The following is a 27,888-nucleotide window of genomic DNA, read 5'->3' on the forward strand; positions in this document are numbered from 1 at the left end:
GCAGGGGCGTGGTTTTAATAGCCACAGATAGTCCCTGCAATTGTGTAATGTTTAGAAGTCCGGGGACTTTTCAGAGGGTATTTAAATGCTAGGGTCCCTGAGAGGTGGGATGCGTCGTGGGTTGCTGGTTGACTCTTGGCTGCTATTGTTCTCTGTTGGTTGTGGTTTGTTAAATTAGTTGTGCACAAAGAAGAAACAACAAAAAGGAATTAGATATCTTGACAGTGAAGGCCAAACTTGCCCCAAGGAACTGGATGCCCCTAATCAGCAGGAAGTAAACTAATGATAATGTTCCAGCCCCTGACTTTATTCAGGGATTTCTTTCCTTTCCTCTCTATTTCTATTCTCTCTCTCTCTCTCTCTCTCTCTCTCTCTCTCTCTCTCTCTCTCTCTCTCTCATATCTAGGGCTATGGAGTTGAAAGAATGAAAGAAAAGGGATGGAGAGGGTGGAAGAAAGAAGAACCCACAAAGTAGCCAGAGGACAGCTATGCTCATCTTCTGGGTGTGAAGTTTTTTTTTTTGTTTTGTTTTGTTTTTTGTTTTTTGTTTTTTGTTTTTTTTTGGTTCTTTTTTTCGGAGCTGGGGACCGAACCCAGGGCCTTGAGCTTCCTAGGCAAGCGCTCTACCGCTGAGCTAAATCCCCAGCCCCCTGGGTGTGAAGTTTTAAAAGGATGCACACACTCCAAGTAGCTGTGACTGAGAGCGGCCCAGATTCCAGGTGGAATCTGGAGAAGCAGTAGGGAGACTTGAGGCCTTTGACGTGTGAAGAAGAGACCTCAAGTTAATTTAGAAGGTATCTGAAATGATGGAGTATGCGAATTTTCTCAGTCTTTCCCGGAGACAGGTCTGGAACAGCACCGAAGTTGTTGTGGATTGTGGAGGTCGAGGGCAATTTGCCTTCATTGGGGGTAGTGGAGTTGAGGCTGTGTCATGCTGGCACTATATTGGTTAAGTGACAGGGACCTAATTCCAACAAGCCTTGGCAAAATCTGGCAGAGAAACATAGACACTGGGTGTGCCTCAGGACTCTGTTTATTCTTTGATTTTGTGAATACATTGGCTTTGCCAAGGACGTAGACAGATGTGGACTCACATCTTAGCAAATTCTTCATTATGTAGGTCTTCGAGGTCTTGTCCCAAAATACAAAACATTAACTAGGTTCCTGCCTATACTGGGCACTGGTGAAGACATTTGGTTTGTAGCAGAGAGGAAAACAAGCAACTGCACCCACAGGGAGGTGACATATTAGATGTGCCACCCCTGGACAAGGGGATCTACAATCTGTCCTCACTGGTACCCAGAAAACGTTTGGCTATAGTTCACGCACCATACATGACTCCACTTTTTTATACAGCATCTCATCTCATTGAGAATCCTCAATATGGAATTAGGTGGTTTGAATGAGAATGACTCCAAATTGGCTCATACATTGGAATCTTCATCCCCAGTTGGTAGAGCTCTTTGGGAAGGATTAGGAAGTATAGCCTTCTTGGGTGTTATTGGGGGTGGGCTTTGAGGTTTCAAGAGCCCTGTCGTTTCCTCGTTTCCCATTTGGCTTTCTTTCTGCCTTCTTGTTTTTGTTTTTGTTTTTTTTTAAATCTTCTTTTCTATCTTTTTCTTTTAATTTCCGGAACTGAGGACCGAACCCAGGGCCTTGTGCTTGCTAGGCAAGTGCTCTACCACTGAGCTAAATCCCCAACCCCTCTGCCTTCTTGTTACTGCCTCTACATGTAAGCTCTCGGCTACTGCTCCAGCTCCATTCCTGTCTGCCTGTTGCCACTCTCCTCATTATGATGCTCATGGAGCCAACCTCTGAAACTAAAAGCAAACCTTCAATTAAATGCTTTCTTTTATAAGTTGCTTAGGTCATGGTGTCTCTTCAGAGTGATAGAAAAGTAACATGATATGAAAGTTACGGACTTCTACGAGTGGACCTCGATTTGCCTGTCTATTCCCTCCACCCATTTTTGAAAGGATTATTTCTTCTCATGAGAGGTATCAAGCCAATTCCCTTGCTTTGGTGTTGTGGCAAGGCTGTACATTATGGTGGGAGCAAGTGATGAACAAAGCTTCCATATCAAAACCTGGGAGTAAAGGGAGAAAGGGAATCAGGGCTTTGCATTTCCCTTTATGGGCTTATGTGTTTGTCTTGCTATTCTACTGCTATAAAGAGACGCTATGACTAAGGCAACTCAGAAAGCAACAATGGGGGGCTCGATTACAGTTTCAGAGATTTAGCTCATTATTATTGTGGTGGGAAGTATGTTATTTGGTAACTGGTGTGACAGGCATGGGGCTGAAGAAGTAATTGAGAGCTACATCCTGATCTGGAGATAGATAGATAGATAGATAGATAGATAGATAGATAGATAGATAGATAGATAGATAGATATGTAGGTAGGTAGACAGACAGACAGACAGATATGTAGGTAGGTAGACAGACAGACAGACAGATGTGTAGGTAGGTAGACAGACAGACAGACAGATAGATAGATATGTAGGTAGGTAGGTAGATAGATAGGTAGGTAGGTAGATAGATAGGTAGGTAGGTAGATAGATAGATAGATAGATAGATAGATAGATAGATAGATAGATAGATAGATAGATAGATGGATGGATAGGTAGATAGGTAGATAGATAGATAGGTAGGTAGATAGATAGATAGATAGATAAGAGATAAAAGAGTAGGCTTTTGAAATGTCAAAGCCCACTCCCAGTGACACACTTCTTTCAGTAAGGCCTTACCTTCTAATCTTTCTGGTCCTTTCAACTCCCTGGTGACTAAGCATTCAGATATATAAGCCTATGGGGACCATTCTTATTTAAAACGCTATAGACCTCAGGGATCTGTGAGCTTTACCCTTATGTCCCCCAAATGTTCAGTCACCTCCTTATAGAACCAAGCCTTTGGGGACAGTCATGATCCAACCACAATACAAAGAATGGAAGAACAAAAGTGCATAATGTGCCTGGGGAACAGCACAGGTCAACACTTTTCTTCCTAATCTTTTTTTCCCTGTAGTTTTCTAATGAGTAGGTTCTAGTACTAGTGAGGAAATTCCTCAGCATCAGAATAGATGACCTTGCCAGCAAGAGTAAGGTCAAGCAGGCAAAGCCAAAAGCTGCCTTCTTCCATGTCCTTCTGTATAGGCTCTCACCAGAAGGTATGGCTCAGATTTGGGGATGGGTGTTATGACCTCAAATTATACAAGCAATAAAAATTCATTGTGAGTGTACCTAGAAAATACATATATACACATATGCATATGTATATGCACATATACATACATATATAATATAAAATATTACTTATATATAAACATATTACACATATCATATACAACATAATATATGTGTATATTAATATTATAATATTATTTTTATATATGTGTGTATACACACACACACACATACACACACACACAAATCCCTTTCTAATACAAGAAGTGTCTCCCATCTGGGCTTTGGCTGAGTCCCAGGACACTTTTGATTCGTCACTGAATGCTCATGGCTTACAACTTGTCCTACCATTCAGTAGGACAAGATATTTGAGGACAGAAACATCCATCGTTTTATGTTTAAAGATCTCCAAAAACTCTGTGAAGCTTAGCCTTTGCACAACCGATGTTCATTGGTTTGAAGTGAATGTAAGCCTCTCGGGACCTGTGCTCTCAGTGAGTCACGAGGTCATTGTGACTACTCAGAGAATGTTGGCCTGCACAAAATTCTACAAATAATTTTTTTATTGAAATGTGTTTTCAGGTGTAAATGACTCACACACAATGAGGAGATGCCCTGTTCTAACATGGCTGTTGACAAGGCAGCTCACTAATTCGACAAGAAAGCTGAGTGTCAAAGCCCCAGTGTTACCTTCCTTAATGGTGAAGAAGCTAAGGAAGGAAGGAAACAGAGCCTGAGTCTGCCTGTCCCCCTTCTCAGCTCAGGCAGGCAGTACGGACTAGAAAGGGCGTTTGAATTGGCTGAGTTTATGCACAGCCTTGAACTAACTGGTAAGCAGCTCATGCATGTCCCATGAATATACATCGACGCCCTGCCTCCAATCCACTGTGGTAAAGACTGAGAAGGCCATGGGTTATCTGGTTAGACTCATCCAAATATTAGTACTGTAAGTGTGGCTATCTGCTTTCCTTATAAAAGTGAGATCTTGAGACGGAGGGATGAAAACATGAGAATAACATGTGTATATCATATTACTTTCATTTCTTATGATAAAACACTATGGCCAAGAGCAACTTGGGAAGGAAAGGGCTTATTTGTCTATGTATACATCACAGTGCATAATAGAAGGAAGTCAAACCAGGAGCTCAAAGCAGGGACCCAGAGGCAAGAAATGAAGCATAGACCCTGAAGAAGTGCTGCTTACTAGCTTTCATATACAGCTCAGGACCACTGTCCCTGGGATGGCACCACGCACATGGGCTGAACCCTCCCACATCAATAATTACTCAAGAAAATGCCCCACAGGCTTGCACCTGGGCCAATATGATGGGCGATCAATTGGGGGTTCTCTCCCCTGATGACTATAGTTCATCAAAGCTGACCAAAAACTAGCAGAAACATGAAGGCTTCTCTAAATGAGTGCATCCCTCCCTTGGAGTACTCACGCAGAATCAAATCACCAGATCTTGGTCTTCAACCTGCATAGCAGTGAGATCGTGAACGATCATGAACTCTCTCGTGTGTGACCTGCTGTTATTGTGGTCTGAGAAAAGTAATCTCTGAGATGAACAGAAGGTAGAGGTTTCCTCAAGCCACAGATTACAACTCGAAAGGCAGACAGAAGTAAATTGGATCAACAGAACATGGGAAACAGATTGGCAGGAGAGGAAAGGTTCTGTGAAAAAACATGGTCCAACTTTGCTTCCACACTGAGTTATGGAGGGCAGGCTTCTGCCAACCAGGTAAAGGAAGTCACTCACCTGGTGCAGGCTGTGGAGAGATTCCAAACAAGACTTTACTCAGATACCTACTGGTTATCCCAGGGAATAGTTAAAACACCAGCTCCACTGAGCCCTGAAACATTTTACAGGAAGGGATAGAAATACCATTTGTTGACCCATTTCAAATGGAGTGGCAGAAAACTCTCCAATATTTAACTCAAAGACTCTTGCCCTGGCAGGCAGATGTCCAGTTGATCTAATCTGTTTCTCTTTTTGCTTCTTCTCTTATAAACTCCCCATCCTTTTTCTTCGACAGCTGAAGGGGCTATTATGTCTCCTCTTGGTAGACCTGACCTTTCTCTATTAAACTGATCATCCAGGGATAAGAAATTCTGACCCTTAGAATAAAATGTGGTGACATTTAAAGCAAAATCCAAGTTCTTTGGGAATCTTCACATTCTGGGGGAGGGATAATTGTGTTAAGAAGTGAGACCTGAGTTGAATTTGTTGTTTGGCAACCTGACAGGCTCTTCTCTCTTCCCCTGTAGCACTATTTGGCAGCCCAGATGTGGAAGAGCAGGCGCCATCCCTTTAGAAGGTTTCAGAAGCCATTCTGCTTTTCTCGTTGAAGATCACAGTGTTGATAGTTGATTCAGTTGGCATATGAGTCACCTCAGATGCAGCCTTCCTAAAATTCAACACCCCAAATCTTGGGTGCTCACATTTCCGATGATTGATCTTCAGAATCTGGGAAATGTGTCAAAGGCTTTTGGTGAGCCAAAATGCTTGCTTTTGTTTTGATTTTCTGCAAACTGCCTGAGAATGGCTAAAGTTTGGAGCCACTGATGGTCTCTTTTCCCGGTGTGTTACTGAGTCTGGTTTGTTGGGAACTGTGAGCTGTCTAGACATAGGTATCTGTCTGGATTGTAGCCAAGGTCATGCTGGGCAAGTCGGCCAAGTTGGAATGAACACTTTTCTCACTCCAAACTCTGAGATCCCAGCTGAGCAGCTAGGTAGAGAGGGGAGCTCCATTCCACGCCCGTTCACGTTTCTCTACCCAGAACTTTCTGCTCTTTCTCATTGGCCAGAATGTGCTACTAGTGTGTATGCTTCAGTGGCAATAGCACTCTCTCTAGTCCCCTGTTTGTTGGCTGTCATCTTGCCTTTAAATCTAGAAACAGATTTCCACTCGAATTTGGTTTTGCATTTTTTTTTATCCAGATTTTATGAATGATATTTTTATACCTGCTTCTGGTCGCCTATCACTCCGAAAAACACATCTAGGGATGAGTCCTACAATGCTAGACCTCTCTGTCCTATGTCCCAGCATCTGTGTCACCAATCTCAGGCAAGCTTGGTATCTTTCTGAAACCCAGGCAACACATTTCGAGAATAGTTTGGTAGGTATCTAGGCAGCCAGCACTCCTGTGCATTGGTAGAATGTATCTAGAGGATGGCGTGGGACTCTTGTCTAAAGCAAGGTCCCCAAATGTATGAGTGTACTTACTTTAGGCAGCAATGAAGGACTGCATGAACTGGGGTGGGGGGGGGAGAGAGAGAGAGAGAGAGAGAGAGAGAGAGAGAGAGAGAGAGAGAGAGAGAGGAGTATCTGGTATTAAAGTAAGTAAAAACCTTAGGAACAGTATCTAACAGGATGCTGTGATTTCAACTTGATTGGCTACCACCAGCTTCTCCAGTGTCAGAGCAGCCATTGTTAATTACCCAGACCATATTTTGTAAGATAATCAAATACAGGTCCTTTAAATATGCACCTATTCTGTCCGTTTGGTTCTTGAGAATTCTAATACTGATGCTAAAAGCCAACAACAGTCAAGATAACCAAATTTTTTATTACAGTATTTTGTATGTATAATCGGTGTGTATGTGTGTGTATGATACGTGTGTATGAAGTGTGTGGTCACACATGAAGGCACACACAGGCCAAAGAGTACTGCGGAAGGCAGCACAAGGTGTCTGTCCTTGCCTCCTCCATGTTTTGAGGAAATATCTCTAAACTGTTTAATCACACTATTTTAAAAAAGAACTCAACTACATAAAAATACAAGATAGCCAGAGCCTCAAAAATATGTTGATTTTTCCTTTTCTTCAACCTTTCGTGTAGTTCAGCACATGGTCAGTCCTGTCTTCATGTTAATTTTAATTTAAAAAAATGCACTCAAATGAAGAAGACTGAAATCTTTGTTCTCCATTACTGTAATTTCAAATTCTCCTTCACCTGTGAGTAGACCACTCACTTTCTATATTATCGGCTCTCCAGACACAGGGCAGACAGACACTCATGTGTCAATTTATGCACGTTAACTGCCTTTTTACTGTGCTCCGTGAGGGCCAGTTCACATAATGCCCTTTTGTGGCATTTACCTTGCCAGTGGAGACAACTTCAGTAGCCCTTAGCACAGGTTCACTTTCCTTGGATCCATTATCTTTGATTAACTGCTATCCATTAATATTGCATGTGAATTCTTAAAAAATAACACTAAGATATTTTGAGACAGAGACTACATTATCACAGTTTATAAGTGTGGTTATAATTGCCCTCTTTTATTTGTAGTAATAATTGTTAATTTCTTACTGTATTTGACTTAAAATTAAACTTTATCATAGGTTTGTAGGTATAAGAAAGACCCCAATGTCTGTTGGTACTGCCCATAGTTTCAGAATTCCTCTGGAGATCTCTGTGGTGCCCCTGAGGATAAGAAAGAACTGTTGTATAATGTTTTCTTTGAACTAATATATTTTATCAGCTTAAATGCAGTGTTTGGTTTTCAGCAGTATTTTTAAGACCTGATTAAAGCACACCTTGCTCCACTATTGAAGACTTATAAAGCCTCAAACTTGACAAGTCCTCACACAAACTCATCACCTCCACCGTTCTGAGCCTCCAACATAGAGCCATTTGCTAGTCACACAGGATCCTGTGTGGGCCTGAGTCTGGCTTAGCTATCCTCTCTCTCCCTCACACCCTTTTCACACTTGCCATCTCATGCCCCTCCCACTTCCACTGGTGCTTTCCCTCAGGCACCCTCTCTGCTTTCTTCTGAAAGGCTGGGGCCTCCTTACTTCCTGTCTCAGGCAGTGTGTTGCACTGCAGGCTGAGGGACACCTTGAAAAGATTAGTTGGAAACATCACCCCCACTGGTTAACCGTCTTTTTGCATAGCTAGGATTGTTGTTTATTAAATGTCTCCCTGTGTCTGATCATCCTTCAGAGCAACAGAAGAGACACTGGAGTGATACAATGGGAAGGAGCATGCTTAATAACTGGCTTGTATTTATTGCCTAAGGCAAACTGTACTAAAACTATCTCCAGATCTAGTGTTAGGAAGACTGAGATACAGCCCAAGGCCATAAGAATCCAATAGCAAGAGGCTAGAAGTCCAGTTATGGTGGACTCACCTGCTACCTACTGGACCATCAGTTTCTAGATGCTCTTCCTAATTTGCTATTGACAAACGAGCTTGGCTTGTTAAGAGCACTCAGGGTCTTCTCCTTGAGGAAAGAGGAGGAATGACTTGATATATCATGCTCAGCTGTCTATATGAAATTTTAATAGTTTGATGACGGTTGAAGTTTGATTCTACTTCTTTTCAGTACGTGGTGTTATGTTGCAGATCAAGAACCATATCTTACTTCTCCCAAAAGAACCATACATCTCAGGATTTTATGAGTCCTGATTGAAACATATGGGACAGTGTAGGTTCTAAGCAGCATATTTAAGCATCAGAATCACTCCCAGCATTTCTCTACCCATTTGCATGACATAGGACCCATGGACATCGGTTGGCACAAGCAAAATTTCAGAGCTGGACAAGGTAGACTGGGTACCCAAACTCAGAGAAGAAGCCTGAAGCCTTAACCCATATTAAACACCTCACGGGTCTTTGTGTAAATGAATATTAGGGCCATAAAAAAGTTGGCCACAGAAAAAATTTTCTGAACTGTCACCCATGAAAAGTTAATCCCAAGTCAGGAGCCTAATGAATCCAGGGTGTTTCTGGTAGTGATAGCTCATGTTGCATCCTGTAACTTAATTGCAGCCTGTGGTCTGAATCCAGCACATACGCACTTTGCCCCACATACACATGCCACCATATCATACACCACTGATGAGTGCTGCCTCAGACATGCTGGCTGGGATCCCAGACTGTTGCATGTTAGGAACCAGAGCATGCTCTTCCTCTTCGTCCAAAGTTCTCTGCCCTTCTATGAACACATGATTTAATTACAGAGAACAAAGACTTTAGTATCTCCTTACACTCACCCCTCAGCATTTAAGTATCTAATTAGTATATTTTGGGACTGTATTGGGTTAGAATGTTTGATTTTAAAATTGTTGAGTTGGTGATTTGAATTTCATTTAGCAATTACTCAGTGGGTTTTGTTTGGGATTAGATCAGAATCACCAACAATTTCTGAAATGACCCTAAACCACACACACACACACACACACACACACACACACACACACACACACACACACACACACAATCATTTTCATTACTGATGGTGATTAAAAAAGCAAAATGGTAGTCAACTCTGAAAAGTATTGCAGATGTTCTGTGTAAATGATAATATATGTACATTTAATGATTGTTTTAAAATAGATATCCTTATGATAGTTATCATTACATGTTTTATTTGTGGATCTATTTTATGTACTTATATACCTGTGGTCAAATGGAAATTTCTCAGTAGAAAGGCATCTCCAGTGGAAAGTCTTTAAGCATGCTTCTTTAACCAGCCGTAAGTGTCTGTCTAGCCATCTTGCCCCACAGGCCTGGCTTAAGTTTTACTTATGTGGTTGGGAAACTTCCTTGAGGGATTAAGGAAATGATTTGGCATGATGATGGGGACTTATTCCCAGTGATAGGGAAACGGCAGGAGGTAGAACCATATATATAATATATATGTTCTGGGAGAAGAGATCCAGTTTAATTTGGTTCTAAATTGCATCTCAATGCCTACCACAGTTCTTAGCACGTAATAGGTACTCAGTATATATCTGATGGATAAATGAGTAGGAGCCCTTTACCCAAGCTGTAAACCTAGACGTTTTCATTTAAGTAAGATTTATTTTGATCGCAGTTCAAATAGTGACGTAAATTCCTACCCTGTCTTCATTACAGAAGACCGTCAATGAGTGCCTTTGAATCTGTACCAATCGATGTAGGTTACTATAATTAAATTTCCCCTGTGAAAGAAGCATAATGCTTTATGAAGAGCATAAAACATGCAGAAAATGTCAGAAGTGGAAAAAGCGTCCAGGATCAGGACAAGAAATCCTTGACGAACCTGTTAGTTCAGAGAGTAAGATAGTCTAGATAACTGAATTTCAGTTAAGGAAGGAAACAGGAAGTCCCGTGTTTCCGTTTACAATCGATCTCAACGGTCTTCCTCTAGATGAGCAAATATGAGGGCATCCCATTGATGTTGAGGGTAGAGTTGTACAACATGGGCTTTCTTCTAATCACCATGTCTGAAAGTCACCAACCGCAGGACATAGTTGGATGTGGTCTGTCATGCCACGGGAGAGCTTGGGTACAATCAGTGCATGTATTAGAAACACAAAGTGGGGGAAAGTACAGAGAAAGGCAGAATATTCCCATTGCGAAGCAGCTTTTATGTGATATTAGGTCAGCCTAATATTTCATTCAGTACTGTGGTTTGGACATGGTTTGACGATGTCTCTAAGGTTTCATGCATTGGAAGCTTGTTCTTCATGGATGGCAGGGTTGGGTCACAGTTGTTTGCATTGCTGAGATGAATGCCATTCTTGTGGAATCTCAGTTTAATTTTGCTAGAGTGGATTGTTATACGTGAGCACGATTGGTCCCTCCATTCCTGTTGGCTTCCCATCTGGCCTTGTAATCTCTCCCTCTCATGTGTGTTACCTCCATGATGTCAACAGCCATGATAGAATGAAGCCAAGTCAAGTATTACCAAAGGCTAATTGATGGTGCTGAGCAAGCTTGGGTTTTCTGTTTTTTAACGTGTGAGGTAAATCCATCTTTCCTGGGCTGACAGATGATTCAGAGGGCAAAAGCATTTAATGCTCAAGTCCCCCAAAACAGAATTCAACCTCCAAAACCATGGTGTAAGGAGAGAACTGACAGACGTGAGATGACCCCTGACTGGGGTCCCATGGTTGGGCCAGAGGCAAGCACAAGATGGATACCAGTCTTATGCCATGAGGTCTACTCATGCAAATCATGCACAAGATGGTCCCTGCCTAGTGCCAAACTGCATGGGTAGAGCATAGCACTCCTGAGACCATTACTGAGACCACCCCAGGACCCTAGGCACCTAAGAGAAGCAAGTAAGTGATTGAGAAATGAAAGAGAAAGAGAAGCAGAAGGATGTGTGCACAACGAAGTGAGGCAAAACTGGTGACTTGAGGATAGTGAGGAACTGCCCGATGTCAGTTGCCAGTGATGTCATCTAAGGCCATTGTGAGGTCCTGGTCTGTGCTGCCACTGAAAGCCATGTCTGGGCTTGCAGAAGTGGGAATCTGTTACTCCCAAAGGCAAGGCAGACATCCCTGAACTGGGATGCTGTTCAGGGCCATGTTGATGTCTGAGGGCTGTGCAAAAATGACCACACCCCTCACTGAGGCATCATGGAAGAGCTGGCTCTGAGGGTACGAGAGCAAGAGAACTTTCACTGCCTCTCACCAGCTGCAGTATTTGAGAGAGCAGCCCATGCACATTGCCCAGGAAGCACATAGTAGAGTTGGCCCTGATTGTGGGAGTTGCAGTTGAGCAGACCCCAATGGGAGAAATGGCCACACCACTTGTCCGCCATTTGGTAGTGTGGACAAGGGAGTGATGCTCGTCCAGGCCCAGAGCCTCTCATGACCTGAGGCAAACAAGAAGCCCTGCCCTTCACCTGCTGTATCATTCAGGAGAGCAGGCCCTACCCCTTGCCTGGGCAGCACAGTAGAGCTAGCCCTGATGATGTGGGCATGGGTGAGCTGCCTCAAGGACATGTGAGTTGGAACGTTGGCTCTACACCTTGCTGGTTGTGGCATTGGATAACACAGTCAGGGCGGTGCTGGAGATCTCAGCCTAGTGGTGGGCGTGGAGGAGAACTAGCGGGCTGACGAGTTCAGATACCTCTCTGGTCCAGGGCTTTGACTTAGCCTAACCCCAACATCTACCCCATCAATGAACTGCTGAAGTGAGTGAAGGACTGAGTGGTCCTATAAATCCAAGGCTACAGGATCTTCACGACACAGAACAACAACATGTTATCTGAGCAGAATCCCAGTGAGGATCCAGTATTGATAATGTAGCAGAATCCAGAGATCTCAAACAGACAGACAACGCATTGCAATGAAAGCAAACTGAAATAACAAGCAAGATGTGTGGGCAAAGGGTATCCTGTAGAACGCACTGTGACACACTATAGCTTCCACAATGAGATTGTTTTCTTTGTGGGGGTAGATTGCAAGGGCAGAGGTACAAGGGAATGAGGAGATGAGTGGGGTTGGGGTACCTGAGTTAAAAATCACAAAGAATCAATAAAAAGTTTAAAAAAATTAAGATGAGAATTGACTCTAACACACACACACACACACACACACACACACACTCCTCACACACAAACACATCTCATACATACAGAGTTCAAACAATTAAGAATAAATATATGCAGTTTTTCTTTATAAATTATATGACTTGGCATTTTCCAATTGAGGTAAACTGGCATTCTGTCAGGGAATCACTTTGGACAGTCTTAACTTACAAGACGATGGCACTCAGGTGGGCCAGGGTAATGTGGTTCTGGATGGTGGGCTGAATCTAGCCTCATCAAATGTGGAGCCAGTAGTTCTGAGTTTTGGACAAAGGCTCCAGGCTCCAGTAGGAAACGGTGTCATGGAAGCTTCGACACACAGAATTCTGTAGCTTCGGTAATGTCCTGCTGGCAAGGTTTGGCCAGGTATGTACGTGGGCCATCATACCACATGGCTCTTCAGCTTTGTCACATTCACTCATTCCTGTGTCTGACCCCTTACCTGTGGTCTGGAGAGGGTAATACCTCTCATAAGCACATCTGCGCCTTCACCAAGTACCAGTGAGTGGCAATAGCATTGTTCTGGGGCACTGTTGGCTTTGTTTCAACTCACTTAACTTTTCTGGAATTCTTGTTCCTTATTCTCTCATTTACAAGGATAGATTTGCTGCCACCGTTCCCAGTGCCCATCTCATGACTCTGGAAATATCACTCTGGGACACACATTTCCGATTCTCCTGTATATGGAATCAGGGCAAATGAAGAGGAGGAAGTAAGGGAGAAATTGTGGGGCTTGCTTTGGGGCGCACTCTTGATATTAATGTGAAAGCTGAACTAGTTTTTTTCTAAAATTCATTTTGGAAAGGATGTAAATGGTTGGATCTAACATGCTCTTAATTCATTAGAGGAAGTATTTTGAGAGCAGTTCCTCATATTGAAAGTGAGAAAGGAAGGTTTAAAAGTATATTTTTAAATACACTTTGGGCTATTTCAAACACTGTTGGCTCCGTACCAGATTCTGAGTGGAGAAGAATACCTCTGGGCTCCAAAAACCTTCCATGAACATGTCCCCCCGTCTGGATTTCTATTACCAACCTGCCCTGACCTTACCATTTATATTCTTCAATTTATTTTGAAGAAAGAGCCTTTGTGCATGGGTCAGGAGGTCAATTCCAAGGTTATCTCATTGTCATGGTCTGTGCTAAGCATGTGCTCAAGAACCAAAGGGGTGATCTAAGAATCTTGCATACGATTAAGTTCAGTTAATCTGAAACCAATTATGGGATTCTTAAAATTTCAACAGATCAGAGAGTAATGGAGGAGATTTCAAAGTCAGGCTCTTGCTGCTCACACAGAGTGCCTAGTCTCATGAGCTGGCCCTCAGAGGGCCTTTTGCCTGCCATTGCCCTAATCTGGGTGCTTCGAGGTTCCTCTGATTCTGTGAGCACATCTGGTCCTCTTCCTCACATCTGCCCTCTGCTTTCATTGACAGTAAACATTGTTCTGCTTGCCCTCGCTGTCTCCTTTCACATCGCTGCAAAGGAAAGCCAGGAGGAGAAGATGAGTCACCTTTTCTTTCAAATCTTTCGTAGCAGTTCTTCTCCTTCTTAGATTACACCAAACCAGGGATTTGATGTAGACAGTGAAGAAACTGAATCCAGTTAAGGGTGGAGGCTAGAGAGAGCATTGGTTAGAAAAAACTCTAGAATCGAGGGCCTTTTTATGCTTCATCTGTCTCTGAGATTCTCTACCTCTAAAGAGATAAAGACTTCAGGCCACCAGTATGTCTCTTTTCATTGGCTTTAATTGTTGAACAAACTCTCCACAGAGGTTATTCAAGTTAATGCTTAAACGTGTGTTCAAAGTGCTAGTTATTAAGGTTTATAAAATGACCAGTACTCATGTGACAGGAGCCGGCCCCCAGATGGACTGTATCTTGAACTTGCATTGGTATCAAATGACTCAGTTCCCTGCAGAAGAGAGTAGGAGGAAGTACCACGGAGGAGAAAGTGTTGGTCATCTTTTGCTTGTTTAATGGTTCTTGGCTGCATCTTGCTCCAAGCCCTATCGCTCTTGGATGATATCGTTTCTCAGAATAAGATGTAGCAATGTGGAGAAGGGGATGAGGTTGGGATGGGATCCAAGTGCCATTCTTTTGAAGTCTCCCTGGCTGAATTAGTTCTGGGATCAGGCAGGGAAATATAATAACTGAAGTGAAGAACTCTTCCATTTAACATAAACACACTTAATTAGAAACTGTGGAGACACTGTTCTGGGACAGACACTGGACCAGGTGCACGGGATATGGAGTTGAAAGATGAGCATTTTCTGTTCTCGGGAACTTGGGAGTCTGCGATAGCTTCCAAGGGGGGGTGTAATAAATTTATATGATAAATCACTTCACACTAGGGGTGGTAGGAGGCTTGAAGGAGGGGACATAAAATAGCTGTGTCATTCTAGGCACTACACACTCTTTAACTCTGAGTACAAATGTAGCCTGCCACCCGTTGATCCTGGAACTTAGCCAATGAATGAACTTGAGAGTCAAGGAGGGAAGATGATGGGTGGGGGGTGGGGGAGGGCGTGGGAGGGGGTAGCAGGTGTGAGGAGACAAGAGCAAAGCAAAAGGGAGAGATGAACAAGGCAGACTGAACGGCCAGAGATTTGGAAAAGGGCAATGGACAGCCCGGGGAAATCTGGTGGCTTTTTTTTTCTTTTAATCATCGTTTAGGCCCTAGAAGATTCTAGGGCAAAAGAAGAATAACGATGATGTATTTTTGTTGTGTGTCTGTGTAAAGTTAAAAACACTGTTTTGATGAAAATGATTTATTTTAGAACTGTCTTGTTGATTTACAATTTTCCTTGACAGCAGCACATGTAAAATTTGCAGAATAAAGAGTTGAGGACCTTGTCCCCCAGGATTCATCCACCAATACAATTTGCAGAATAAAGAGTTGAGGACTGAGTGTCCTAGGATGCGTCTGCCTCATTTGGAGAATCTAGAAACCAAGAGCAGCTGACAGAGTGAGAGATTAGTCACCTATTCCTTTCTGGGGTTCCCTTGCCTGCTGGCACACAGGCATTTGGCAGATGCTAGAAACTTCCATGTTCTTTGTGTGGAGTCCGAAGAAGGTACAACAGGAGAATCTAGACAAAAGTATCCCTCGTACTCTACACGTTAGTATATTCATGAGTTTGGGTTCAGAAAAGCTGGCCTGAGGAGAGAGGGCCAGAGTTTAGGCAGCTAAGCAGAAAGAAGACAGGACAAAGCATGCGTGAGTCATAATCTTCCTTTGGAGTTAAAAACAACCCCTGTTTTCGTCAATGACATCATTCGCCAGCCAGCCAGCAGGCAACTCAGAAAAGAGATCCCACATTGACTATGAGGAAATCATCTTCAGTTTGTAAAGAGAAATAATAATTGTTTGCTACTGTTTTCCAAAGCTAGGCACCTACCCTGACAACACAAAGTTCCAAGACATTGATCACTCCTTTTGTAGGCTGAAAAAGACAAGTGCCCTCTCCCTAGTGACCCCATAGAGGCCTGAGAGAATTGCTGGTCTTTGGGGGACAGCCACTGTGCTGTCTGCTGAGACTGTAGAGTGGCCTCCTGCAGCCCTCTTCTACCTCTTACCACTACAAGAAACAAATTTTGATAGTTAAACTGCAATATAGCTAAAACCAGTCTTTAACATGTCACTGTAGCAGCCAAGTAGATTGTCTGAATGCTTGGTCTTCAGGTTGGAGACCTGTTTAGGTAGGTTTAGGAGGTGTGGCTTTGCTGGAGGAAGTACATTGCTAGACATGGGCTTTTGGTTCAAAGCCCATGTTTGTTTGGTTCAAACAAACACTTCGGTCTCAGTTACTATTTCTGTTTCTATTGCTGTGAAGAGATACCAGGATTGAGGCAACTTATAAAAGCAAGCATTTAATTTGGAGCTCACAGTCCCAGAGGGTGGTAGAATCCTTGGCCATCAGACGGAAAACATAGCAACGGGCAGGAAGGCATGGCTCTGGAGCCGTCGCTGAGCGTTTATGTCGTGAGGCAACAACCATGAGTCAGAGATAGCAAAGTAGAAATGACTTGATCTTTCAAAACCCCAAGGCCTATTCCCAGTGACATGGCTACTCCAACAAGACTGAACCTTTTAATCCTTCCAAAACAATTCCACCAACCAGGGGCCCAAGGATTCAAGTTCCTGAACCTATGGGATCATGCTCATGTAAACTACCATACCTTCCTTCTATAATTTGCCATGGTCATGGAATTTTATCACAGCAGTAAAATAGTAATGAATACAGTGTGTATATGTTTTTATGTATGTGGGCATGTATATCCATGTGCTCATGTGTATGGAGGCCAGAGGTTAATGTCAATGTCTTCTTACTCAATTTCCACCTTATTTATTGAGACAAACATGTACCAGAGGTAGGTAAAGGTCAGGAAGCCTGTAAGTGGAAGGTTTCACATTTGATATGCCAAGTCTGCTGGGCTCAAAAACCAGGCTGTACACAAAAACCAGTTTGCTCTGCCCTTTGTATGAGCTAGTCGCATCAGGTGGCTTTTCTTTACTTCTTCCTATAACACTTCACTTTGGCCATAGATCTCAATGCCACTCAATTACCTGGGGGTGGGAGGACAATTTGGAAATTCATCAAGAGTCAATGTTTCGTATAATTCCTGTTTGGAAAGAGTAAAGATAGAACAAAAGAGAGTGCATTGTTTATGTCACATTACCATGAGTTTGGAAGACTGACTCTCAGGGCTAAACCACTCCAAATTAAAGGATGATGGGTGCTTTGTATTTTACAGATTTGGACACTTGATAAGCATAAGCACCATTTTTAACCATGACAAGCATGACTTGTCTTCCTCTTGCACCACTTATTAGTGTGTTCAGCTTTAGCACAGGGGAACCTGAAGGGCTTCCCATACAAAAACATGGGCACCAAGGTTGGGGCCCTGGAGATCACAGAAACAAATGGCAGGAGGTGACCCTGCTCGATCCCATTACAGACAGCTACGCTGGGGAACGGGGTGAGAACACTGGTTCAGTTCCAGGCCTCACTGAGGAACATGGAAATGATTACCATGTGGAGCCTCTGTGGAGACTGGAGGTGGTCTGTAGTCAGAGCACCCATGGCTCTGGTGCCCTTGCCTGTGTCTCTCAGGTTCAGGAGAAAGAACACTTCTGGGACTTCCAGAGAAATCTGGAGACTCAAAGGGCCTCAGTAACAAGTGGTAGAGTGACCTCCAGAAGCACAGTAGTTCCTCTGTGGGTCTGCCTTTGTCCAACAGCACAGAAGCAAAAGGCAAGGCCATGTTTGAGTGCTGAAGAGTGTGTGGCCGAGATGGGTGGCGTGTTCTCTGGTTTTCTTGGCAATAAGCGCTGTCCTTTTCTTATGCCTTCTGAAGTGCCATTTTTGGCAAAAGCACTCGGGAGAAATATTATATGTTGAGGAAAAGGAAATAGGAGTGTTTCCACTGCCTCCCCTGAACCCCACTCCAGATTCATAATGAAAAGTATGAACAGTAGAGAGCTAGGATTTCTTTATAGGAAAAACATGATGAATGAAAGCTGCTTTTAAGTGTGAGAATATGCTGGGGAGACCTTGCTAATTAGAAAGTCAAAGAGCTATTGTGTTTTCTCCAGGGGAAGTTTGGAGGCAGGTGGTGATCTGAAAAGAGTAGGATTTCTAGAAGGTTCCCACTTTACAGACAAGGCGCCCTCCTAAGTTGATGTTGGAGAGGTGTCTGAAGGGATGATGTAGTCTGTAGACGCTTAATCCGATGCTCATTTGTCTGCATTTTCCTGTAGACTTTGTAACTCTTAGAAGAGAGCCTGTTGTGCTTGCTGGCTTGCTCCTTCAGTGACGACTGAGCATCCACTGATGCGAGCAACTCTGTGTTGTACACGGAGGAGACATAGAAACATACTTTACACGTGTTCATTATGTGGAACAGGAGACTGAGTGGTGGCTGCCAAGAACCTTCACATGTGACCTTACTTAGAAAAATGTCTCCATAGATGGCTTCTTGTAATGAGAAGATTATTTTAGATTTCTATAAATCCAGTGGCAAAGATCTTTGTGTGAGATATGCCCATGAGAAGCAGAATAGAAGATAGTGGTGTGGCCTCAGAGGCAGAGTAGAGAGACATCACCACAGGACAGGGTAAAGGATGCTGCAGCTTCCAGCAGCGAGAATAGACAAGAACCTGTCACTGCTCTAGACCCTCCGAAGTGACGGTGTCCCTTCTCACAATTGGGATTTATAACTTTTGCTTCAAATTAGAGAGCAAACATTTGTTTATTTTGAGCCATCAAATCTGTGGTGGTATTTTTTACGACGAAACTCAAGCACACACGCATAACTACACATATGTAGCTTCGTATGTCAGAGATATTAGATACATCGGTGTACACGGCAGACAAGAATGTGCAGAGTCATATGAACAGAAGATTCTCCAGGGAGAGCAGACACGACACACCACGCTGGTGAGGGCTGTTTTAGGAGAAGAGGGAGGTTCTGAGTTGGAGACACTGACGCTAAGACTACAGGATAAGATAATCTACACTTGAGTGGGCACTTGAGCCACACAAAATGCTGTGCCAGGTGCTCCATAAAACACCATATTTAACCCTTTCAGGGAGGCACAGCACTGTCTCCATTTTTTTTTCAGATTAAAAAAAACCAAAAACTTAAACCCGAAAAACCAAAAAAATTACCCAAGCCTTGGAGAATGTCTTATTCCAAGTTTCAACCTAGCAGGTGTTAGCACTGGATCCACTCCTGAGCTGATGCTGAAACCCCACTCTTTACATTTGTGTCGTCTTTTCCTTAGGCTGTGGGGTGCCCAAGAGCAGCATAGAGCTTGGTGTTCTGAGTAGAGATGCCCGTCCTGGGGCTTGGCATATGTGTTGTATATAGTTACCTGGTAAGGATGGCTTCATTGAAGTTCAACTTTTTTTTCATATTTTGACTATATTTTTTCCTCTCTAAATTCCTCCCTGCTGTTCCCCAACTCCCTACCCATCCCACTTCAGGTTCTGTTCCACTTTCAGAAACAAAAATGCAAAATAAACAAAACACCCAATGTCTTGTCAGGGTTTCTATTCCTGCACAAACATCATGACCAAGAAGCAAGTTGGGGAGGAAAGGGCTTATTCAGCTTACACATTCACATTGCTGTTCATCACCAAAGGAAGTCAGGACTGGAACTCAAGCAGGTCAGGAAGCAGGAGCTGATGCAGAGGCCATGGAGGGATGTTAGTTACTGGCTTGCTTCCCCTGCCTCGCTCAGCTTGCTCTCTTATAGAACCCAAGACCACCAGCCCAGGGACGGAACTGCCCACAGTGGGCTGTGTCCTCCCCATTTGATCACAAGTTGAGAAAATGCCTTACAACTGGGTCTCATGGAGGCATTTCCACAACTGAGGCTCCTTTCTCTGTGATAACTCCAGCTTGTGTCAAGTTGACACACAAAGCCAGCCAGTACACCCAATAAGATAAAAACAAACAAACAAAACAAAATAAAATAAGCCCAGAAACAAAACAAAACATAAGGAAAATCCCCACAAACCAATAAACAAACAAACAAACAAAAAAACTGAGTTTGCTTTCTGTTGGCTCAATCTATCCTCCAGGTTTAGCCTGCCCTGCATCCTGGTTAATATACCCAGCGACACTCCATTGAATAAAACTCATTTGCCATTTGCCAGAGGGTGTCAACTGCAAAGAGATTCTTGTTTAGGGTTGGGGATTTGCACTCACTTCCCTCTCTTGGTGCTGGGACCCTGTTTGACTTGGGCCTGGGAAAATCTTGTGTTTGTTGCCAGCATCTCTGTGAGTTCACGTGTGCATCAGTGCTGTTGTGCACGGAAGATACAGTTCCCTTGGAGGCATCCACCACCTCTGGCTCTCACAATCTTTCTGCTTCCCCTCCTGCACCCTGTCCAGCTGTGGGTCTCTGTGTTAATTTCCATCTTCTTCAAGAAGAAGCTTTTCCAACGAGGGTCAAATGAGGCACTGATGGCTAGGACACACTTTATTGCTATATTTTAGCAAAATAATATTATTAGAGTTTCCCCTGGGCCCATGATACACTTAGTCTCAGGTTCTTGTCCAAGGTAGCAATGTCATGTGTGGGCTCCATCTCATAGAATAGACCTTAAATTCAATCAAAAGTTATTGGTTCCTACCATAACACTTGTGTCACCCTTGTACCAGTATATCTTGCAGGCAGGTCACTGTTGTAGGTCATGGGTTTTGTAGCTGTGTGACATTGATGTTTACCTTTCTCATCCAGTAGCATTCAGAGTACCTTCCAGCACTATGAACACTAGCCAGTAGGAGCGAAACTTCTAGTTGCCTACCTGCTTGACTTCTCCATAATCAGTGACTAATGAGAAAAATAGTTTTAGCTATAGAGCCTTACTATGATGTTATGGAAAACAACCAAGCCTGTGATGTTCAGGTGTAATTTATAGCTGGGGGCTAATTACTCAACAAGACATAACCTATTCTTAGCACTAGAGATTTTACTGGGTGGCATAAGGTGTCTAGTTAGGTCTTTGTCTCCATCATTACGTAGTGACTCCACTTAAGTTACATATATTATTGCATATAAATACACATGTAACAATATATATATATATGTGTGTGTGTGTGTGTGTGTGTGTGTGTGTGTGTTTGTGTGTATATGTGAAGTTTCTACAATGGTAGGTTTCCATATAGTTTTTCAAAAGATCTTTAGTGTTAACTGTCCCTTGCCAAATTCCTCCTTTCATTTTGTAAAAGGAGAGTTCATAACTTAAAAAAAAAGTCTTTTATAAGTCTTCATCTGGGATTTTTCTGAAGATGACACTGAGACAAGTATGCTGGTGGAGATGATCCCAGCAAACACGGGTAGGATGGAGACAAGGAAGGAAGGCCATCCAGGTTAAGGGTTCAGAGTCCAGAAGTCTCCCAGTGTGATACTTGAAAGAAAGCTGAGCAGGTTAGGAGCTGGTGCAGGGCGTACAGGGAGTGGGATGTATTCAGCCCTATGGCTACATTTCCACACCAATACCTGTGAGATCTCTGTTGAGTGATGCTCATGGTGATTATATTTCCCTCGTGTCTTGACTTGAACAGTAATGGTTAAGGCCTTCTGGCAGAGGTCTGTGGGCACATTTCCTCAAAAGTGGCTACAGAAATTTGTTAGAACAGGTGATTAGGAACATCTATCATTTTAGGTCCCTGGTTCAATAGCAGCGTATGAAGAAAGAGACTTGAGAAATTTTCCTACAAATTTCATACTTCAAAACTAGACATGGCTATTTTCCAGAATGACTGAGTCTCTCTCTTCAGATCATAATTCAGACGAAAGCTTTATCATTGGTGGACTGAATTAACCTCTCCTGTCTCTCTTTTCTCATTTAAGTTATGCAGTTCAGTTGACTGTGGCTTGAACCTGGATCTATTCAACTGAGATGCTACAAAGAAAGCAAACGCAATGGTGAGAACAGAGTTGAGTAGGTGACTAGGTGAGCAGAAACGTCTAGGTAAGGAGAGGAGTTCTACACATGGACATCATCGTAGATTCAGTGGCACAGAGTAGACATTGGGGAAACCATGTCAAATCTTTCTCTCAGGAATGCAAAGCTTGGGAGAAGCCAAAGCCAAGCATCTCCCAGCACATCTCACCTGTTGGAAGAACCCGTGGGAGCAATCATTTCGGTCTTCGTAAAACTGCACAGGATGCGAGTCCTCTTTGTGTCAAGGATGGTGACTAAATCCTCCCAATGGAGAGAGGGAGGTAGAGAGACCACAGTGGTGGGGGGGAATGGATCCCCTTACCCTCTCCCAGGGGCAGAGAAGAAAACAAAGGCCCAGGCAAATGAATTGCTTGAGGAAGGAGGAAGGGAAATATTTTCTTTGCCAACCCACCATCATAAAAAAGAAGGTCATTTTCAGTCATCGCTGAGGAATGTCCAAAGAGTGAGGGGTAGCAACATCTCTGCCATCCTCCCTGGGGATGAAATTAAAGAAAACCCAAATCTTTAGAAGCAGCAATAGTCACTCACACGGACCTTCAGAAGTTGCTGCTCTACGTGGAGGCCAGAATTTCCCACAATATGTCAAATGCCGGATGTCAAAATTATACCGGGAGCAGGACATATTTACGGAATCAGTAAAAGGCTGTGTAAAGGCAGAGGGTAACAGGGGTTTCCTGGGATTAATGAGAATTAACCGTCTGAAGAGGTACTGCTTTCACCCGGTGAGAAGGTATTTAGGACCAAATAGCATTTAAAAATAGTACAAAGTATGATCTGAGAGAACGTGAGACTATTAAGGAGAGAATCGCAGCTGCGAAGAAGAGGGATCTTGAGGAAAGAGGATAAACCATGTCGCAGGGACAAGGTGGGAAGTGTTGGTGCCAGCCTGGAGCTGGAGGGACAGGAGATCAGTATGGGAAAGAACTATGCTCTAAGCTGCTTTTTTTTGTGGCTGTGAGAAAATACTCTGACCAAAGCAGCCTGGGGAGGAACGTGTTTATCTGACTTATTCTTTCACAGAGCACAATCTACTTTGCGAGAAGTTAGATATGGCCACAGACTCATCCGATTGAAGATGGTCTTTAGCTGAAGTTCTCTCTTCCCAGTTGATCCCGGGTTTTCCCAATCTAACAAGAAATATTAACCAGGACAACCTGCGTTGGTTGTCCTTCCACAGAAACCAACAGAAGAGTCCACAAGGTTCTGGGGCATTGGAACTGTCCCTAGTTTTCTGGCATGTGCCCCCATGTGTGTGAGAGGGTAGGTAGTAACCCCAGGGGCGAAAGCCCAAAAGGAGAGACTTGGGTGTGCACTTTGATGGATTGTGTCACACTTGAAAAGCGATACTGTGAGCTGTTTGCTATGTCTGGGGATTTGGAGAGGCAGCCTCAGCAAGGCCCTGCCATTAGAGCATAGAAAATAGAAAATAGAAGACAATGTTAGTGTAAGAACAGACCGACTAGCCGACTAGCAGGCAGCACCATTTTCTTGCTGTCTCCTTTCCAATTATTTTAATAAAAGATCAAAATAATTTGCATTTTAAAATATAGCCTATAATGGGCACATGGACTGGCGTAGTGCAGTTGGGACTCTCCTCATACAGGAGGTTCATATGTGTGCCCCATGCCTCACTTGGAACAGAATTGAAAATCTTTGTCTCGAGAAGGGCTCATATACATAAGTACAAAACCTTATTCAATAATAATAAGCCCAATGGAGACTTTTAATCATCTTCTAAAGAGCTGCCATTTCAAAGTAGCCCAGTGGAGCCAAGCCTTTATTATTTAAGAGATGTCTTGATGCCAAGACTGTTGATATCACACTTTGAAAGTGAATTAATGATGGGATTGCATAAGCCAGACAAATAGAGTGATGTCAAGGACAGTCCCCCACTGGGAAATGGTGTGCACAGTGGTATTAAATGGGATTTCTGTCTCAACCCCACATGTTGCAGCTCTGAACTCTGGTTCCCCTTTCATATCTTGGGTTGTCCTTCCAAGAAGAAACAGAGAGTTACTCATAACACAAAGTTTCATGGTATATCATTATTTTTAATATTTATTCATTTATAGTGTGTGTATGTGGACACACTAAACACTCAACATGCTAGAAATGTAGAGGTCAGAGGACAACTTGTTGGAATGAGCTCTCTCTTCTACCACATAGGGCTTGGGGGATCTTACTCAAGATCTACTCCCTGGCTTACTATAAGTCATCATTACCAGCCCCATTCTCAGGCTGATTCTCCAGTAGGGGCTGACTGAGAGCTACTTGCCTAATACCCATGACTATGATAGGAATCAGCAAGTGGCTAGGAGGGCCATAGATCCTGCATTTTACCTGAAACAGCAACAAAACAATGGATGCAGAATGTTCATAATCAGGAGAAGTTTTAAATCTTAAGAGATCCTGGTTCTCTAGGCTTGCTATATCAGCCTAGTCTAAACCACTGAGTGAGGCCGAGCTCTTGGAAGCAGAGCGCATGCTTTCAAAGCCATTGCTGGCTCCCTTGGAGCTCAGGGTATCCTGGTGCAGCACAGTGGCCAGAAAACAGGGCCAACAATACACTGGTGCCCAACAGTCTAATGCTCACGTTGGAAAAGTTGTCTCAGGCCATCGAGTTCAAAGAAGCCTTTCTCAGCTCTGAACCCTTGGAATTGGCTGATCTCACTGATTTTAGTCTGTGCCTGAGAGCTTTATTTTAGTCCTCTTACCCCTTTATCAGGATGATTAGACAACAAAGTGGGCAGCATTTGAGCAAGAAACATTCTCACTCTCTCGTTTTTAAATAGACATTGGGAGGCAAGGGGAGAGAGAGACCTATCTAAGAGCTCATCTGCTCTGCTCTGGAGTTTGTAGCTGGCATCAAGCCATCCAAGGGCCCACATTCTGCCTGTTCCTATCAGTCCTGTTTAGGAGTTTGCGGTGCCATCCATTCCTAAATAAAAGTGAGAGAAGACACAGGGTTGCTAATGTCTTCATTTTGCCACGTGAAAACTTCTAAAATGCCTTCTATTTTCCTCATTCCTTCACACACACACACACACGCACACACACACACACACACACACACACACACACACACACACACAAATAAATAAATAGAATTGGGCATATAAATACCCTTTTTTAAAAATCATTTTTGCCTGGTGAAAATGTGACTTAGATTACTAGAAAGGACAATGAGTGCTTACTGAGTATTTACAAGGCATCCCGCTCTCTTCTGTTCACTGGGTTTGTCTCTATTCTTCCTGCTTAAGACTTTTGCCTGCTCTCTTTAGCCTCTTGCAGCAACAACGAGCTATCATTTCCATCAACTCAGCTATAATGCCTTGCTTGGCGCTTTTGTGGACAAAGATACTGAGGAGTAAGCAAGGCTCATCTGGAAAGAGCATCTATCTATGATTAAAAGCACTGTCTGAATGGAGGTGAAGGCTGGAAAGTGGTGGGTAGAGAGGATGAACTTTGCCTGCTTTTAAGTTCTCTACAGAGAAGATCCCGAATCATCTAGGTTGTTGGGCCTCTCTACAGCCTTGCATTCCACGTCTTTGAAGACTTGCCTTCCGCATCCTCTCCTGGCCCACAGTTACAGCCTGTCCCCGTTGTAATGAGCACAGGGATTTCCTCAGGCTCCTGCTAAGCTACAGGTCCTTATATAGTAGTCAGAAGTGAGGTCTAACTCCACTAATTTAGACTGAGATTCTCGAAGCTGCAGCACTCCCTGAACCTGCTATGTTTGCAGCAATCGTTAGTAGGAATAGCCATTTACTACTCAGTAGGCAACAGGCTGCTTGCTGTGTAGGTCCTGTGCCTGGGAACTAGCCCTTAGGCAAATGATATCATCATTGCCTTTCATGAATCAATAAAACCTGATCCGGGGTAAATAATGCTCTCAAGACTAGACGATTGCAGTGGATTCGAGCCCAGTACTGAAGCACCCCAACTCCTGGCCATTAAGCAGGAGGAATGGCGGAGAATCACATGGGGACACAGTAGCAATTCAGTCTCAGGCCCTGATGGAGCTCATGGAATCAGACTCTACATTTACAGAAATCTTAGGTAATCCCTGTGTTTGTAAAAAATGTAAACCAGCCCTCAAAAACACTGGAATCCCATATTTTCACAGGCCAGTTTTTCAGAATAGGAGGCTTTGAATCATAATTTTTTAATAACATTATTCCCTTCAAGGACTTTTTTCCTTTTCATAACACTCTCAAATCTTCACCCTGGAAGTTTGACCCTACGGGTACTTTTACTAGGTTGCCAGGGAAAGTTTTGGCTGAGCAGAAACAATCCACACAAGATAAAGTTGATAATGACTCAAGCTGCAAGTGCTAAAACTTGTCATAGATGAAATAGAGGGCCATGTCACAAGGGTCATATTGGATCCTGTAAGAATTGGCTCAGGAAAATATTAGGCTTGGGAGAAACAATCAACATGACATAAAACTGTCAACAGTTAAAAATCACACGTGGCAAAATTCAAAAACCCAAATAAGAATCAAAATTTGTTAATTAAAAAAAAAAAAAAACAGCCAAACAGGATTTGGAGACGGCAAACTTATTAGGAATGGTGTCCTTCAAAGAGAAGCTCCTCAAAGTAGAGTTTCCTCAGAAGCTACTTCTCGACCAACTAGCATGAGTAACAGGATGAAAGCCACAAGAGGGCAGGAGCCGGTTCCCTGAGCTTGGCCACTGCTCTACCCTCCCCCTGGAGAACAGTGCCTTCTGGCTTGTAATGGCATCTTACATAGAAGTGTATTGTGCAAGATCTTAACCTTAACAGAGAAAACAATCTGATAGCTAAGTTAGAAACAAAACGAAAACGGAAATATATTGAAGACGTTTGCTTCTGCTTCTGTGTAACAGATTTTTGAAAAAAGTAAAATGACTTAATAGGCTTTCAGCCATAAAATTCCCCTTTTCTCCAAGAAAACCTATTGGAGACATTGATCAGGGTGAGTGGATTTAGATTAAAATTCTTAAATCTGAGTCCACGAGGGCTCAAATGGAAGGAGCGAGTAGCCCGCTTCGTGAAGGGTAAAGTCAAATTAACTGCTAAAAACAGTATCATTCTCTCATCTGGCAGCAAGTCCTAATTCTCCTTCATGCTAAGCTGAAATTTGACATCTTGAATTGGGCATTAGCTGCTCCAAAGCATGTTATTGTTTTACAGTTTTATTATCTTTAATCCACACAGGTGTTGACTCCATTGCATGAGCTATTGAAAATCATCAAAGCTGAAAGTCTTTTTGCTACTCTTAGAGAAACTTTCCAACTTCTGCTGGAATTTCTGATAATTTTATTACAGCATAGCTATGGAAAAAAAAACCCAAGTGACCAATCCATTTATTCAGTTGATAATATACATTATTGGTCTGGAGAGATAGCTCAGGAGTTAAGAGCGCTGACAATATACATTATTAAGAGAAGATATGAAATAAATACTATATCATCAATTGCAAGGAAAATTGCCTCTAAAAAAAGTCATAGTGTCTTATCTACTTTCCATATTGCTCTCAGTTGTTATTCATATTTTTAAGTGTGTGTGTGTGTGTGTGTGTGTGTGTGTGTGTGTGTACGTGTGCGTGTACGTGTGCATGAGTACTAGGTCACCTAGAGCTGGAGTGACAGGCAGTTGCAGATTGCCCAACCTGGGTGCTGGAAAGTGAGCTCTGGTCCTCTGCAAGAGCAACATGGCCTCTAAACTTCCAAGCTGAAAGTTCTCTTCTATTTATATCATTATAAACTTTTTAAAAATCACCTAAAAATGTAGGTGAGAAATACTCAACATAAAGCAAAATTGTTCATAGTCAAACTATATGGCAGCATTAGTCTTGATTAAATTTGATGCAAAATTTAAACTTCTTTTAGAACTTAGTTCTGAATGAGCAAACTCTGGAAGTTGGACTT

The sequence above is a fragment of the Rattus norvegicus genome, chromosome 8 (genome assembly GCF_036323735.1).
Source record: "Rattus norvegicus strain BN/NHsdMcwi chromosome 8, GRCr8, whole genome shotgun sequence".
NCBI classification, from domain to species: domain Eukaryota; kingdom Metazoa; phylum Chordata; class Mammalia; order Rodentia; family Muridae; genus Rattus; species Rattus norvegicus.